Source organism: Meriones unguiculatus, chromosome 12, assembly GCF_030254825.1.
Source record: "Meriones unguiculatus strain TT.TT164.6M chromosome 12, Bangor_MerUng_6.1, whole genome shotgun sequence".
NCBI lineage: Eukaryota > Metazoa > Chordata > Mammalia > Rodentia > Muridae > Meriones > Meriones unguiculatus.
This window is the reverse complement of record NC_083360.1, coordinates 35239926-35257025: the sequence shown is the minus strand read 5'-3', so window position 1 is coordinate 35257025 and position 17100 is coordinate 35239926.

Genomic DNA, 17100 nt, shown 5'->3' with positions numbered 1-17100 from the left:
ATATGCATATAGCATGCTAGTGGAGAAAGGTATATTTTGCTCATGCAACAATGATGGAGGCTGTTCAGTTCAGAATCTGCAAAGTTGATTGGCACCTAGAGACCCAAAGAAGAGCTTATGTGGCAGTGCACGTCCCATGACCATCAGCTAAAGAGGTCTTTAATCCTGGGTAGAGGCCAGTTTTTGTTTTGTACTTTCTGTGCAGGCTTAATTAAACCGAATGACCCCCATCCACATTATAGAGAATGATCTGTTTGACTCAGAATCCAATGGTGTGGATGTAAATTTCACCCCCAAATCACCCTTGCAGGTGTGGATTCAAAATAATGCCAGGCTCCCTTTCTAGGCACTGTGACCCAGCCAAGACACATGAGATTAAGTTCACAGAGAAGTTGGCCAAAGTTACCAGTAATAGAAGGATAGGGTGTGTTTATTTGTGGGGATCAGTGACAGGCCGCATGTTCTGCCAGTGGGCAAACTAGAACTCAGGACTCGAACCCAGGTATATTGATGCTGGGCCAGGTGTGTTTATTTTAAGTGTTCTGTGTGTGCAAAAAGAAAAACAGAATCTTCTAGAACAGAATGTCATTGTGCAGAAGGCACACACTGCCTTATAAAGATGGAGACTTTGGACAAAGAACCTGAGCAGGAGATATTCAGCCTCAGGAGGCCCCACTATGCCCTCCTGCCGACACCCTTGCTTTGAAGGAGATGGGACTGGGATCCGTCTGTCACACAGTGCCATAGGATGGCAACGGGCAAGGAGTCCCCCGAAGCTGTGCGACCACACTACACTGGCTCTGGCTGTAGGCAGTGACTTTCTTGTCCCTTCCCCCAGGTGAAATGAGATGTGTGTTCTTCAAAGAATGGTAGGATCAATGTCTTTCCAGTAGAAGCCCCTGTGAGAAATGTCCTGGTACTCCCCTGGGTCATCTGTATGTGTTTTCTGGAGTTACAAAGATAGAGACGATAGGAGATAACAGTCCTGTACTTGACCTGAGGACAGGAGGGCAGGAGAGAATGTAGCCTCTGAAGTTACTAGGCTTATGGTCTAAAGAATAAAAAGAAAGAAGTGGTCTCTCCCACCAGGAGGCTACTAGGAGAGCGGAGGGCAGACAGGAGCATCTTAAGACCTGCAAGGTCTCCGGCTGAATGAGGACGACAGGAAGGGATTCTCTAAATCCCTCTAGTGACTGTTGGGGTCAGCATGTGCCCCTGCCAGCCTACTGCCTGTCCCCAGCTGATTCATCTTCACTAGAGCCCAGGTGCTTCCCCAAAGCTGCCAGGACCCGATTATTTATAGTGACACTGGGGAGCTAAGCTGATGAGCGCTAAATGGATTTGTGTAAACCATCCCGGAGCTGCAGATGGGGAGGAGGCCAGAAGGCTGGTGGGCAGGCTTGCCCTGAAGTGAATAGGGAAAATATCGAAAAATCGGGTCTGGCTCTGGAGAGCAGAGTGTAGTGAGAGTCAGCGCTGACAGCTGCGCTTGAAAGGCCCAAGGAGCTTCAGCCTGAGGATTTGCGCTAAAAATAGCATCACTGGCTTGTGGGTAGAGAATTTGACCCAATTAGAGATTACCAGTTTCAGGAATTACTGGAAAAGAAATCTCATTAAATAGGTTAAATATAGGAGCCAGAAGCTTAAAAGGCCATTTGGGACTAAAAGGAAACCCAGAACTCCAGAAAGATTTAAAAATAAATTTTGCTTCTCCTTTAAGAGCAGGGGTCTCAGTGGGCTACCTAGGCACAGCCTCTGTCTAGAAGGTCCTGAGATAAGCTTGCAGGGCTTGGATTTACAGACAGAGCCAGAGGCTCCTGCAGAGCCACCCTGCAGGCCTGGAAATGAGCCCAGAGCCATCCCCACTAGCCACTGTTGGTGTGCTAGCTGTTAAATGGCCATGCTCAAGAGCCAGAAGTTGGGCAGGGGCTCTGATCGCGCTTGACACTCGTACATGCTAATACTGTCAGCATACAGTGGATACGTGCCAGAGCCCGCCCACTCTGGATTCTCCCTATCTCTACACACCACCTAACCCCGGCCAGGAACCCAGCAGCAAGCTCCCCACCTCCCTCTCCTCCCCACGGCCAATCTGTCACCAAGTCCTGTGGATCCTGTCCCCAAAATAGCTTCCTCCTGAGCATCTCCACACCAAACCTGTCACTGCCTGAATACAGGTCCTCACAGATTCCTGCCAGGACCCTTAGAGCTACAGCCCTCTGTTCTCTTCCTGCAATTCCCCGCGTGCACCTGCTCAGCATCCAGCACAGTGTTTTCTCTGAAATGTGAAGAGGATCTGTCATTTTCTGGCTCTGAGAAACTCAGCAGCCTCCCAGTGCCTCAAAGCATACCCTATGTCTGTGTTTATAATGTGTTTGTGTCACAAGGAACCCCTCTGCAAAATAAATAAAATTTAAAAAAAATTTTTTTAAATGCTGTCTTTGAACACTAAGAGGTGACAAGCCGGAGTAAGTGCACCTTTACTGAAGGTAGAACTTCCAGTTCCTCCCCAGAGAACACCCTAGGGGTCCCAGGGATGAGCCAGGCCCTAGGGCTCTTCCAGCTATAGTTTCCCTCCTCTAAACACCTTTAGAGGCTTTCCTGTGTGTAAACACACCAATGCCCTGTGCTGCTCCTGGAGGGTCCTGACCTGTTCCTGGGCTCTGCTTCTGTAGCTAGCCTCCTCTTAGACCTTAGACCTTAGACCTTGTTTCCTAGTAAAGAATGTGGAGAAGGCCTGCTGTCTTTCTTCTCAGTTCCCTCTCCACACAGAACACTTCTAGCCACCCAAAGGTGAAGGCTTTCCCACAGTAACCAAAGCTGACAGCAGCTGGATTCCTACAGTGTCACTCGGATCTGATGCTGCTACAAAAGGTTAGTGTCAGACCCCACAAGTTAGGACTCAGACCCTCAGCTGCCTCTGCTTCTAATGCCATCAGCAGGCAGGAATCCCTAGATCATCCACAACTGCTGGACACAGCTGCAAACCAAAAGTTCTTCAAACCCTGGTCTAAGGTTCTGCCGTTCTTAAGAACACATAGAAACCTCCAGAAAGTTGTCTTGCTGGGCTGCCAGTTCATTACAAAGGGCATTAAAAGATACAAGCTGAACAGAAAGAGATACACAGAGGTCTTAAAAAAGCCCAAAGCATTTCCAACCCTACCAGGTTCCCAGCAACGGCATGAGTTTTGTTCACTAATCCATAAGCCTAAATTCCATCCTTAGGGGTATTTAAATCATTGCTCATTGATGGCCAGTTAAAACACCACCTCATTTTTCCTCTTCCAGTGTCTACAGGTAAGACTGAATGTTTCAATCCTATCTTCTCAAAATTGTTTCCCCCCACCCTGAAGCTGGGCACTCCCAAAATAGCAATCAGTCATCTCACTAAAGTACAAAGACACTTCACTTTGGAGACTGAGGTTTTCAGAGGCTGTGTGTGTGCTATAGAATGCAAGCAGAGATCAAGCGTCTGCATCATTGTAGCTAGTTCTGTCCACCAGGCAGGAAGCATTCTGGAAGTCCACACCTCATCTTCACTCTTATGGTTGAAAAGGAGAAAGCCTCCTCCAGCATATGGCTCCAGTCCTCAGAGGTCGCCCTGGCCCTACAGAGGTCACATGATCTTCCATGGGAGTAGTATAGAGGAGATCAATGTCCTCCCTCAGGTAAGAGGGTGTTGAAAAGATGGATAGGAAGTTCCATCAGAGCATGTTTGGGGAAGGCCGGGAGGCTGCTACAGTAAACTGTGGCCAACACTTACCAGCTGAGAAGCTACATTAAAGGACAGCCCTTTGTTGCCCATACAGACCCTTTACTTTAATCCTCCCTTCAACCTTACTGCTTGGGCTGGTTAGTTTTATTATTTCAACTTGATAAAAGCTAGACTTATTTGGGAAGAGGGACTCTCAATTGCGAAAATGCCTCCAGCAGATTTGGCTGTAGGCAAGTCTGTGGGGGCATTGCTCCGATTAATGATTGATGTGGGAAGGCCCAGCTCATGCGGGGGAGGGGCAGTCCAAAAACCCTGGTTCCAGGTGCTGCAAGAAAGCAGTCTGAGCAAGCCTTGGTGAGTAAGCCAATGAGCAGCGTTCTTCCATGGCCTCTATTTCAGTCCCTGCCCTGACTTCTCTCAGTCATGGACTGTTACCTAAAGGATAAGCTGCAATTAACCCTTTCTCCCCGACCCCAGCCAAGTTACTTTTAGTCATGGTGTTCGTCACAGCAACAGAAACCCTAAACACAATTTGGCACCAGGTTCGTGGGGTTTTGCTGTGACAGACCTTACCATATTGTTTGGAGGGGGATCGTGGAGGTGTGTTTGGAACTTTGGTCTGAGACACCACTGATGCTCAAAGCTTAAAGGGTTGCCATGGGAACTTGTGAGCTAAAGCTGAGAGCAATGCAGATGGTAAAGGCCTGCCTTTGGGAAGTTTCAAAGGGGAGTTTAAGGGTCTCTCAAAGATTCCATCAGGGCCACTCATATGGTATTTTGAATTAAGTACTGCTAGCATGAAACATTTGCTTTGGTAGGACAGCCAGTACTGGTCAGCTGGGGATGAAGAGTGATTAAGAAGAGACCAGCATCAGTGAGACAAAATCTTCTGCGAAGTATTTCCTCAGAGTCAGCGCAGAGAAACTGTGGTATATGGGGGCAGAGATGTACACTGTGCTGGAAGCTGAACTTGAGGGTGTGTCAGAGATTCCCTGTACTTGTTTTGAAAGCCATAAAGAGGTCACAGAGAGAAGCTGTAGCTTGGAACTGTGAGATGAGATGATGGGAAAAATCCTTAGTAAATTATACCCTCAGTGCAGTAGACCCTAGGAGTGAAGGGGTCATGGAGAGATGTTGAGGGTTGGCACTCCATGACAGAGCTAGAGTCCCCGAAGAGATATCAGAGGAGGATACTGGTGAAGAGACAACCAAGTTGCTGCGGAGAGCCCAGGATGTTGGAGATGCCAGTGCAATGGGACATCTGCCAAGGAAAGCAGCAGCTGTGGGGCCAAGACACTCTCTACCTACAAGACAAGCTGTATGTGCTATGAATGGCAAAGCTGGACAAACGGTGCCCTTTGGGGAAGCCCAGAAGATTGTGAGTGAATTCCAGATGTCTGATACTGAGCTTTAAACGCTGTTGGACTTTGGTTTTGCTTTAGTCTGGTTGGGAAAAAAATGTCCTCGCTCTTTCTTTTTGAAATAAGAACTATGTAACTTTTCTTTTTTAAGTTTTACGAGTCCACAGTTAAAAGAGACTTTGGACTACAAAAGAAGCCTTGTCTTGAAAAACCAAAAGAGAGACAGACAGACAGAGAGAAAGACAGAGACAGAGAAAGTGAATTTTCAGTTTTTTGTCTTTTTAAAGACTAGGATTTTTTTTAATTGGAATGTTTTACATTGTGATATTAACATTAACATACCACCTTGGGGACAAACAAGAAAGAAAGGGTTATGGATTCATAGGTAGTGTGTCTGTGTTTCGAGTAAACAAGGGGTCAATTTTTCTGGTTAGTGTTATTTCAGCTTGATATGAGCTACAGTTATTTTGGAAGAGGTACTCTCAAATGAGAAAATAACTCCATAACATTTACCTGTAGGCAGATCTGTAGTGTATTTTTTTAATGATTAATGTGGAAGGGCCCAGCTCACTGAAGGTGAGCAAGTGGGCCTGGGCGGTATGAAAAGGTAAATTGAGCAAGTCAGAGCAAACACAGCAGGAAACAGTAAACCTCATGGATTTTACCTCAGTTCCAATCTCCAGGTTCCTGCCTTGAGTGCCTGTCCTGACTTCCTTCAGGGATGGTGTGCGATCTGAGGGTTGTGAGCTGAATTAAACCCTTTCTTCCTCAAGTTGTTTTTGTTCAAAGCATTTTATCACAGCAGCAGAAACCTAAGTAAGACACTACTCTGTAGTGTTGTTATAGGTACTTGAATGGGGCCTTCCGAAGTTCTCATCTATCTGAAATGTCAGAAAATGGCCTTAGAAAATCGTGTTTGCAGATGTCATTTGTCATGAACAAATGATGCCATCAGCGTAGACTAAACACATATGTGTCTTTCTACAATTCCCAGAACTTATTGTATGTCAATAAATCATAGATACAACCTACCATTGGCTGTTTATCACCAGGTAGTCCCCACTTTACTGAGTCATGACCATGACAATCCAATCTTACAGTTATTAGTATCAGTACTATCTGTAACAGTCAATCATACAGTATGTAAGTTCAAGGAAGTGGAAAAGGGGTAAAGAAACTATAATAGTTTAAAAGGCAGTGTAAAAGGGTCAGTACATCTGATCAGGTCTAGATATAAAAAATAGACCACAAAGATGTTACATAAGATTGTGGTGTCAGTACGTGGATTGATCATGTGGAGCTGTGTCTGAGGACAGCTAGGAGCTCATCACCTGACAATTTTTATAACAGAAGCGGAAACAAGCATTAAAAAGTGGTCCATTGTGGCTGGAGTCTTGGCTCATCATATAAGAGCATTTACTACTCTTTCAGAGGATTGTGTTCAGTTGCCAGCACCCATATGGACTGTCCCATAATTTCAGTTTCAGGGGATCATCACCCTCTTAGGACCATCACCAGGCACACACATGGTGCACAGGCATAAATATGCTTGCAACCTATTCGTACACATAAATAAGAACAAACAAATCTTAAAAAAAGGGGGGGGGGTTGATGATAAAGTGCCTAGCTGTCTTATGCTGTCTTATGCTGCAGGCTGGAGTGTCTCTCCTTATATGTGTCTGTGTCTCTGGTCTAGTCCAATAAGCCTGATATGCTTGGTGTATCCAACATTGGGTTGTTGTTTCTCCCATTGTTTGCTGCAGTGCTGTGGGTCTCAAAGACCCAAGAGTTCACATGCGTTTGCTTTCCTCAAATATCTGGTGGCTGCTAAAGTGCTAGATCATTCTACCTTAACTGTGGTTCCCCAAATGGAGTAACTGACAAGGCATGACATTTGGTGAGCACTCTTGCGGTGCTATCAACTTCGATTTAATATGGGCACAGGGAAGAAGTTACGGGAAAAAGCTTGGTGTGATGCTAGAACAAGCCTAAGAGCCTCCAAGATTGCTGGCCACCATCTGTGATGGAGAAAGCTCCTTCCCCACTCCCTTAGAGCATATGTGGGCACTTTGAGTGGTTCAAAGAACCAAATTACCATGAGGCAGATTAACAAGGGGAAAGGAGACATGTTTTATGAATTTTTCATGTACATAGAGATCTCCACAGGAGTATGAAGTCCAAAGAAATAATTGAAATGTCGCCTGTGATAGTTCTTCTACAAAGAAATGGCTTTTTACAAAAGAAGAGCAGAGAAAATGGATCTCTAGACAAGGGCAATTGTAGCTCATGAATTGGAAATATGTGTCTGTATAAATATGGTGGAAGATGGAGATTACTCCAGTAAATTTATTCTTTCAGGTGTACTGCAACCCCAACTTCCAGTGCTGATTAAGGCTATTTTCTTGACTTTGTGGGAGGAGCTCCCACCCCCAAGGAAATCTTCACAAGCTTGATGCACATGAAAAAAAAAAGATAGTCTAATTGACCCTTTCTGAAGATAAGAGCCAATGGCCTCAGTTTGAAATAATCAATATACCAATGAGAGTTAGTGATGACAAGGTCCTTTTAGCACTTAGTTTTTCTAGATCTGGCAAATGTACTGATAGAATGGGTTTTCTCAAGTTATAGACTGCTTAGCTCTCCATACACAACAAGCAAGTTTGTTAAGAATGTTCAGACTTGCTCTTTACTAGTGTCTTGTTGCTTTAATCTATTAATAATTGAAAAAGATTGACTAAAGTTGATTAAAGTCATCCGATCTGATAAGGAGCTTTCAGCGCCTCTTTATAATCCTAGCAGTTTTTAAATCAGTCTTTGGAATCTAGTTTTGCATTTTTTAGTTAGCAATGATATCTTCCTGGCAAACAGGAGCTCTGCTCTTTATGGTAGGATATTCTCTTGTCTAATATTGCTTTTGTCGTTTAAGGCTGTCCTGCTTGGTTTTAACATCACCAGTCGTCTCTCTGTCCAGCATTGACCTTGCTGGTCTGTTCTTGACTAGCTACCATCGTCTGCCATTGTTTGCCATTACCCAAGCAGCTCTGGTGAGTGGTACTTTAATTAGTGTTGTTGGTAGGTGCTGCATTTGTCATTGAGTCAATCCCTCATTTCATGTCATCTCTTTGGGCCCATTTCATTCCCTTCTAGAACACTCTACACGTTTCTCTGAGTAGTTTTTTGGGAACTATCATACCTCCTAAACTTTGGTGTTCTTGAACTGTCTTCATTTTGTCTTCTCTCACAACATATATTCTTCAGATTGCACAGCACCAGTGGAGATTCATTTACGCTGTGTGCTGCCATGTCTCCAAGCCTTCTCTGTTTTCTTTTTTCCTAGTGAATATTATTCTCAGTCTCCTCTATCTGTGATCATCCGTAAGTATGAATATCAGGCTTACTTTTTTCTAATCTGTGAAGAACACTGCGGGACTAAATTCCAAATGTTTTCCCACAAACAGTACTTAGGTTCCTCTTGACAGTCAAGGGGACTTCTGCTTAGACTCCCAGATGGAGCTTTCCTTTCTCCCTCCTTCTTATTTTCCGAACTTTTCATATTAAAACTTTCAAGTATAAAGAATGGAAATTGTCTTTGGTTCTGTTGAGGGGCAGTTACAGACACTGCAGAACTTAATCCCTTTCCTAAGAATTAAGCCTCTAGTTTTATTTCGTTGCTTGGTTGTTATAGCTCTTGAGGAAATTAAGCCAGCTGGCCAGTTAGTCACTTTCCACACATGATGACAGCCCCAACCATTTTTACATTTCCTTCATTGGCCCCCAAACACCCCATTGAGTATTTGTTTTCTAAAGTAAAATCTAACCAAGGTTCACCTGTTGCAACCAATCAGTACTTTCCTTTATTCTTAAACAGCCCCCTACCTTTGATATATTTTTTCTTTTTTTATACATATAATCACCCAAGGGGTATAAGTGCACTAGAACCAGCTCTTCCGCCAGATTGTCCATATTGTCCATATTGTCCATTCCAGATGGCCTCTGTAGTTGCTGCTTCTTCTGGGCCATCAAAGTAGAAGACTTCCCTCACCCCAACTCCACCCCTAAGGACAGATCTTCTCCCCTACCCTCTCTCTTTGGATGAAACAGACCTTCTCCTTTTCAACCTGGCTCCTGAGAAATTCCTCTCAGAATTTCTTTAAAGGCAATCACCCCATTTTTAAAAATCACCTCTTCTTCACAGATGAAAAATGTAGAGGCTTGGAGGCTCGTACCCCTGCAGAAGATTTCAACTACATAAGTGGCACCAAGATAGGTCAAGGGCAAACAAAAAACCTGAAGAGTATGTCCAGCAAGGTGCTGAGCTTGGCAAAGTTTTGCAAAGTGAACACTGCCACCATACCATATGACTTATTCTGAGGATAAATGAACAAAAGTCTGTTCAGTCCAGATACAGGTCCTGGACATGCAGCTTGGACAACTGAAAAGCCTCTTCTTGGAAGTTGTTAATACTTATATCACCTGGGAGAGGAGCTAGTTGGGTGAATCTTGCTAGTTTCAAGAACTTCCAGAGACTTGTGAGATTTCTTTACTTTCCAAGCAAGCCTCTTTCCATCATGGGACATTTCAGTTTAGAGGAAATTGCTAGGTAAAACTCAATTTATTTATCCAGCTCTTTCTAATACCTGTTTTCTGAGCTTTGGGAGTGGAGGTTGCTATGGATGTCTGAGGCACAGCAAGTCACTTAGTCTCAGGGACTGGACCAGTTATGAGCCTCTGCAGTGTACCTCCCACTACAAAAATTGAGTTTTCTTCCATTACCAACTGAGGCTGAGAGCAATAGCAATCTATAGGCTTAAACAGAAATGGCCAGAAGGCAGTTGGACAAGCACATTATATCCATTTAACAAAACAATAGCATTAGAGCTGGAGAGATGGCTCAGAGGTTAAGAGCACAGGTTGCTCTTTCAGGGGTCCTGAGTTCAATTCCCAGCAACCACATGGTGGCTCACAACCATCTATAATGAGATCTAGTGCCCTCTTCTGGTGTGCAGGTATAATACAGACAGAAAATTGTATATATAATAAATAAATCTAAAAAATAAAAAAATGTTCTTATTAAAAAAAAACAAGACCATTAGCCTCCATACTGAAGACTATGGGCTTTTTGAATTGGCTTACAGTACCAGATGTGAGGTCCTTCCTACGGCACAGGTTCCTTGCATCTACAACAGCCATGCCACTATTATACCCATGCACACATCTTACCTGGCAGGTAGGTTCTCTAGTACTCAGAGTCCACACCTGAACAGGACTGTTAGTGACAATTCCCCCACACCAGGAGCCCAAATAATGCCTTTAGCATTGTAAAAACCAGCCAGCATAGAAGGAACTTTCAGTTCAGTCCCAGCCTGGTTTCTCCATGTCCTGTAGCCAACACATGTAATGTCTTACTCTCCAGTTCTAGCATTCAACCAATAGCACTGGCAATGTCTTTTATGGTCTTCCTGGCCAACAACCGATAAGGATTTAACACACCCTGGTGCTGAGATTTTCACTCAACAACCATATGGCTCCTGGTAGTGTCTTCTCCCACCCGTGATGGATGTCTTTAGCCAAACAACTTACTGTTATCTTTATTGTTCTTTCAGATGTTTTTATACTTTTCAACAAATGGTAGGCAGAATCTCTGGCTGTTTGCTGCCAACCCAGCCCAAGTGCCAGTTTGGTACTGAGCAGTAAAATACAAAAACCAAAACAACAACAAAATTGGTCTGTTATTAAGGTCCAATGCAGTGAGAAAATATCTCATAACTGTTAGTAATCCTTTCAAAGATCAATATTTGCAATAAAGCATATACAAGGAGCACCGTCTTATATACATATATCACAGACATTTCCCATGAGCCAGCTAGCTCCCTCAAACGGGAGTAGTGCCACTGCCACAGAACCACTGTATATCTCCCACCCTGATGGTCTCCATGAGGCTGACTTATGCTACGTAGCCCCACCCAGGTCACAGGGCTGCACTCTAGCCTTCAGCGCTTGCCTTTAGAGCCAGCTCTTCACTTCCATCTGGCTCTGGGCCAGCACCAGAGGCTTGCTGAGAGGGCTCTGGAATGAGTCAGCAATCCTCACCCCCCAGGATACTTTACATTATGTACTCTACAGGATGACTGTCCACCTCATGGTCAAATCTAGTCTTTTTAATCTGTGTTGTTCTGTGACTTATGTCTTCTGTGAACCACTGCTCAGGTCTGAAAGCCTTCCAGAAGCTCACTAGCACAACATTTGGCTTTTCGCCAGTTCTTCCCTAAGGACTCCAGCTAGATACAAATCTTATCACATTTCCCTCTGAGTAGCCTGAACAGCCTCCTGTCTTTGCCCGTCTTCATCCTTTTTTGTGGCTTTTGCACTTCATGGCCCTGGTTTGTATACTAGTCTAAGTCATTCAGATTGACCAGAACCTCTCTTACCCCATAAAGAGGATGACCCGACATGGGGCTCAGCTAAACCACAAAAACCCCTCTACCAGTCTGAGGTCCTTGTTGCTGTATCCATCTTTTTTTATAAAACCTCTCCTGTGAATCTAGCTATCCCAGAGAGCTGGGCATCAAACCCTGCCTCTCTTATGGCAATTCCCTTTAAAATGTCCCTCCTTCACCTGCTGTCCTCCAGTCCCTCATAGTCATAGGCATATCAGCAAGCAATAGCCCAGTCCACCAGGGACTGATTTCCCTCATATTGCCTCCGCCTTTGCCTCAAAAAGGGACGGGTGGTTTTATTCATCAGTGTCTCTTCTTTCACAGCACTCAAACTGATCCCACCCTATCTGCCATGTCCACAGCCTCATGAGCCAAGTTCTGAAGTTTTAAAGTTTTTCTCAACCCAAGCAGTTTATAGGCAGAGTATTCCCAGACCATCATAATTTTCTATGTTGGGCCATTATTAAGCCTTCTGTCTGAATGTTGGATTTTTTTTTTCTTCTTTCTTTCTTTCTCCTTTAAAGGATACAGAGGTTTGCCTGAGAATGTCCCTGAGAAGCTCAGCTACTTGAACACATGTTCCCTAGTTGGTGATGCTGTCTGTGGAGGTAGTGAAACCTTTCTGGAGGAAAAACATCACTGGGGTGAAGGTTTGCTCTCTCTCTCTGTGTGTGTGTGTGTGTGTGTGTGTGTGTGTGTGTGTGTGTCTGTTTCTCTCTCTTTATGAAAGTTTTCCATTCTTTCTCTGCTTTGTGTTTGTGGTTCAAGACATGAGCTCTCAGCTTCCTGTTCTAGCTGTCATATTTGTTCCTTTCTCCCATGCCTTCTCACCATGCTGGACTTTTATCTCTATGGAATCATTAGCAAATATAAACACTTTCTTTCAAAAGTTGCTTTAAGTTATGGTGTTTATCTCAGAAGCAGAAAATAACTAGCACAAAGGCTGAACCTGAGCATCTTCTGCCATGTTCTCTTCCTCCTGCTATCTAATTCTTCCCATAGGTTCCAAGCTTCTGGATCACAGGAAAGGCTCTTTAGCACAGACATAACTTTTATTCTCTTTCTCTTATATTCTGACTGTTGTAAAAAAAAAAAATACAAGCTAACACCTTCACCCCATCATTCTTTTCCTTTTCTGACTTTTCCTTCCAAATCTGAAGCTAATGTAGAATATAGTATACATATGTCTCCCCCCCCCCATTGTATTTACTCCTTTATGCATGCACATTCTTTGGGGATGGAGAGCTGAGTCTCAGTCTCATGTCTTACTACCAACACCAAAAGCCATGAAAAAGCTGCTATACAATCCCAACCAGTATGTTCTAGTTTCAGGGATTGTAGTACATTCTCTAGACCAACAGTGGTTCAAGGCATTCCCAAACTCATGAAATGGACCCCATTCATCAAGAAGGCATTCCCCACCATACCAAACAGAAGAATATAGCCACCCTGGGATTCTTCCAAAGGATGTTCCATGCTTAGCTCATCCTGGGTTACATATCCTATAACTCACACCACATAGGTAAAGGTAGACATGCTAGAATTCCCCTACATGGGCATTCTATCCTCGTCTAGATCCCCTTCACTTACATAACTCAGCACCCATTGCAGGAGCCATGCAACAACTCCTCCCAACTCATCTTTGTTCATACCAGTCCTTGTTCAGGTGCCAGTTGGGTTGTGTGATTCTTTTCCTGGGAAGACATGAACAAATGTCTTCTCCCCAGTTAGAGCACAAATAACAAACCAAAGAAACTACCCTACTCACTTAGTGAACTACTGAATTTGTTGGGGCTGCAGTATTACAGGTGAGGGGTTACTCACAGGAGCAGGGGTCACTCAAAGGAGCTGCATCACCAAAAGGCATCCCCCAGCATGGGGGATGAGTCACAAAGGCTGCTTTCCTAGAACCTCTCCAACAAAGCAACTTAGCCGGCTGGAGAATCTCTCCCCAGCAGTTGTTGCTGGCATACAACCTTGGGGGAGTAGCTTTGGGATTCTTGTTAGTTTCAATAATTTCTGATCCTGGTTTGGTTTTATTTACTTCCTGCATCTTAACAGCCTTACCCCTCAAGAATGGAATGTTTCAATTGAGAGAAAATTGCCGTGCCAATTTTCATCATTACCAAGTAACTATTTCCAAAATGTAGGTACAGTGTTCTAAAATACTCCAAGGCTTACAAAGCAGATGTGGCTCAGGCTCAGGAGTCTAGAGCAAAGTACAGCAAGTCCAGAGGTAATTTGAGGCATCCTCCCAGATGCACGGCAGCCTCTCCTTGGAGTTCTAATCCTCTCTTCTGACTTCAAAAACATTTTAACTGTTTCTCCCTGTGAATGATAATTAGTGAGTAATAACTAAGCATTTACTCTCCACCTGTTTAAATCCCTAGGAGTTAGCTAATGGGGAGTGGGGGAGAGACAAAGGCTTTCTAGAGAAAGAGCTTTCCGGGAACATTCCGGTTTTCTCTTCTTAAAGTTGCATCTTTCCAAATAAAGTGTGTATGGCCAGACCCGCTAGGGTGGGAGCTGAAGGCCCTTGCTTATGGAAATATCTGGCTAGCCCTAGAGAGCTGGGTCCCAGCTGATTAATAATTGCATCTGCTTCCAGCAGGCCAGCAGCGGGAATTTAGAGATTGCGAGCTGAATAAACGACCCGCTTGCTCTTCTCTATGGCTTTATAATTCATCCTGCCTTGTAAAGGGAATCGCAACAGAGTTCTAGTGTAGGTTCCACTCCATGTACAGCCACCGCAGTCCCTGCTCACACATTCTCCTTTATTCACTGATGTGCAGAGTAACCTGTCATGTGTCAGATCTCAAACTTTACCATATTAGGATTCATTTTCTCCTGATTATAAAAATAGGTTCTAGAGAATCTTTAAGTTACAGAAGCACGAGTTGAAGAGGACATGCATTTCTGTCCTTACCCCAAAAGCCTCCATGGATGAATGGCTGGGTTCTTTACCGTTACCTCTGCTGGTATCCATGAAGCCTTTAGATATGGGTGACACTCTGGTGCCTCATGGCTCACAGACAAGAAGACAAGCTTGAGGAAGCAGTGTATCTCTCTTGTACTCAGAGGCCATCTCTGCTTGGAAACACTGGACAATCCTTGTCAAACACATCCACATTCTCTAACCCAGTTAGCTTCTCTGAGTTCCTGCACCAGGCTGAGTTCGGGAAAGAGAGAAGTGGTTTGTAAAAGTCAGAGGTAGATGAGTTGTCTGGGAGCCACAGGGAGGAATCTAGATGGTCACCATGCACAGTAGTTAGGGTTTTGGTTTTGGTTTGGTTTTGTCCAGTTGACACAAACTAGAATACTTTGAGAAGAGGGAACCTTAACTGAGGGATTGCCTCCATTTCATTATCTGTAGGAAAGTCTGCGGGGCATTTTCTCCATTAGAGATTAATGTGAGAGGAGTCAGCCACAGTGGGCAGTGTCGTCCATGAGAAGGTGGTCCTGAGTGGTATATTTAAAAAACAAACAAATAAACAAACAAACAAACAAACAAAAATGTAGCTGAACATGGGCCAGAGGAGCAAGCCTCTGCTTCAGCTCCTGCCTTCAGGTTCCTTCCTTACTTGAGTGCCTGCTTTAGCCATTCTCAATGACAGATTGTGATTGGGACTATTAAAGCCAAATAAACCCCTTTTTTTCCAAGCGCTTTTGTCATTATCTCAGCAATAGAAAGCAAACCATTCAAGACCAGAGACATCTCCTAGAGCTTCTGGTGGCTATTCTACAACAGAAACACACCCTTTCATAGTCTAGAGGCCAGAGCTTCAAAGTCAAGGTTTCAGCAAGACCAGATCCTCCCTGGAGCATGTGGAAGGAGATTTTCCTTGCTTCTCTGGAACCTGTGAAAGGGGATCATCTTTGCCTCTTGTAGCTATGGGTATGAGGACAAAGGAGAGATCATCTCAAAATACACCCTTTTGGGGCTGGGGAAATGGTTCCATTGGTAAAATGTCTGCTGAGCAAGCATGCCAACCCGAGTTCTCATCCTCAACACCCATGTAAAAGCCTGTTGCAGCAATATACATCTGTGACCCCAGCACTAGGGACATAAAGACTAGTGGATTCTTGAACTTCATTTGCCAGCTAGCCCAGGACAACCAGTGAGCTCCACGTTCAGTGTACAGTCCTGTTTAATCAAGGAGACAAACCCAGTAAGTATTGATTCCAGAAGCAAAGAGATCCCATGCCTCACCCAGCAGTCAGAGCACAGCCTTACATTCTTAGTGGTTGGCCATCTTAAGGCTGTGAAGTTGATAAGCAAATGTAACCTTGAGCTTATAGTGGGATTTTAGGAAAATCAGGAGGGATTGTTTGCCAAATAGTAATTTTACAGGTTGGTTTGTTTGTTTGTTTTTGTAATGATGTTTTCTTGCCTAATTTACTTTGATGGAAAAAGCTACATTTCTTTTACATCCCATGCAGCAAGCAAGGAAATTTCTGCTATGGGTATCAGGTGCTGTCTGATAGCATTCTTAGCTCTTGGCTTGGTGGAAGCCAGTGTTCTTCAAAAGGTCTCATGTGAGAGTCACAAGGATGTTAGGTAAGATTCAAATGGCTATTAAGAGGACTGAAGGTAATCCAAAATAATCTTGGCTGTCAATCTGCATCATTTCAACCCTCCACAATGGGAGAGCTGATTAGCCATTCGTAGGTGTGGCTTTTCAGAGAATGCCATTTTCACCTTGTATCTCTTAATGGCACCCCTAGTCTCTATTACCTTACCCTAGAGATCCAATTATCCTGTCATTTCTTCACAAACTAGTTGTTCTTTGTCTAGGAAGTATTAGTGCCTCATATTTTGGTGCAGCTTTTCGTCTTCACTTTTTCAGGGCCCACCTTGTATGTGTAAAATTAATAAAACTTGTGTAATATTTGTTGTTTAGCCTTGTATTAATTTCTTTCCTACATCCAGCCAAGGAGCCCACATAAAAATACAAGGGTGATGAGATAGGTCAGACCACCCCCTCCCTATAAGCATTCTTCAAAATCCTCAGAAGAGTCAAATTCGTACGGACCAGTTATCCGGAGACCATAAAGTTAAGATACATGCACTTTTGAAAAAAAAATGGTTTAGATTTCCCCACATGCGTATCATTTCGAAAGCATTTCAAGAGCTGCCTCGGCAGCCCAGTTGGAGAACACTCATCTAAGTAAGCGAGATTATCTTGTACAGGCTTGGCGGAGGCCAGTGCCACCAAGCAAATGAGAGACATGTACTTCTAGCTATAGCAGGGTGCCATGGCAAAAACCATCACATTTGAAGTCCTCAGAAGCAGACTGTAAAATACAGCAGATTGATGGTTACAAGATCTGCTCAGAAAGCAGCAATCAGAAAGCCTCAAATCCTTATACGAGAAAAAAAAAGGAAAAAGGATTAAATGTTACACGCTAAGAGCCCAACTACAGAATAAACTCACATATCCCATGCAGATTGTGCTAGCAAAGGAAAGCCTAGAACGAGTCAGGCATGCTGGCCCACATCTACAACCTCTGGAGGAGCAGCGGGGTCACAAAGCCAGCCGGGGTCACAGCAGAGCCTGAAAAACAAAACAACAACAACAACAGATGT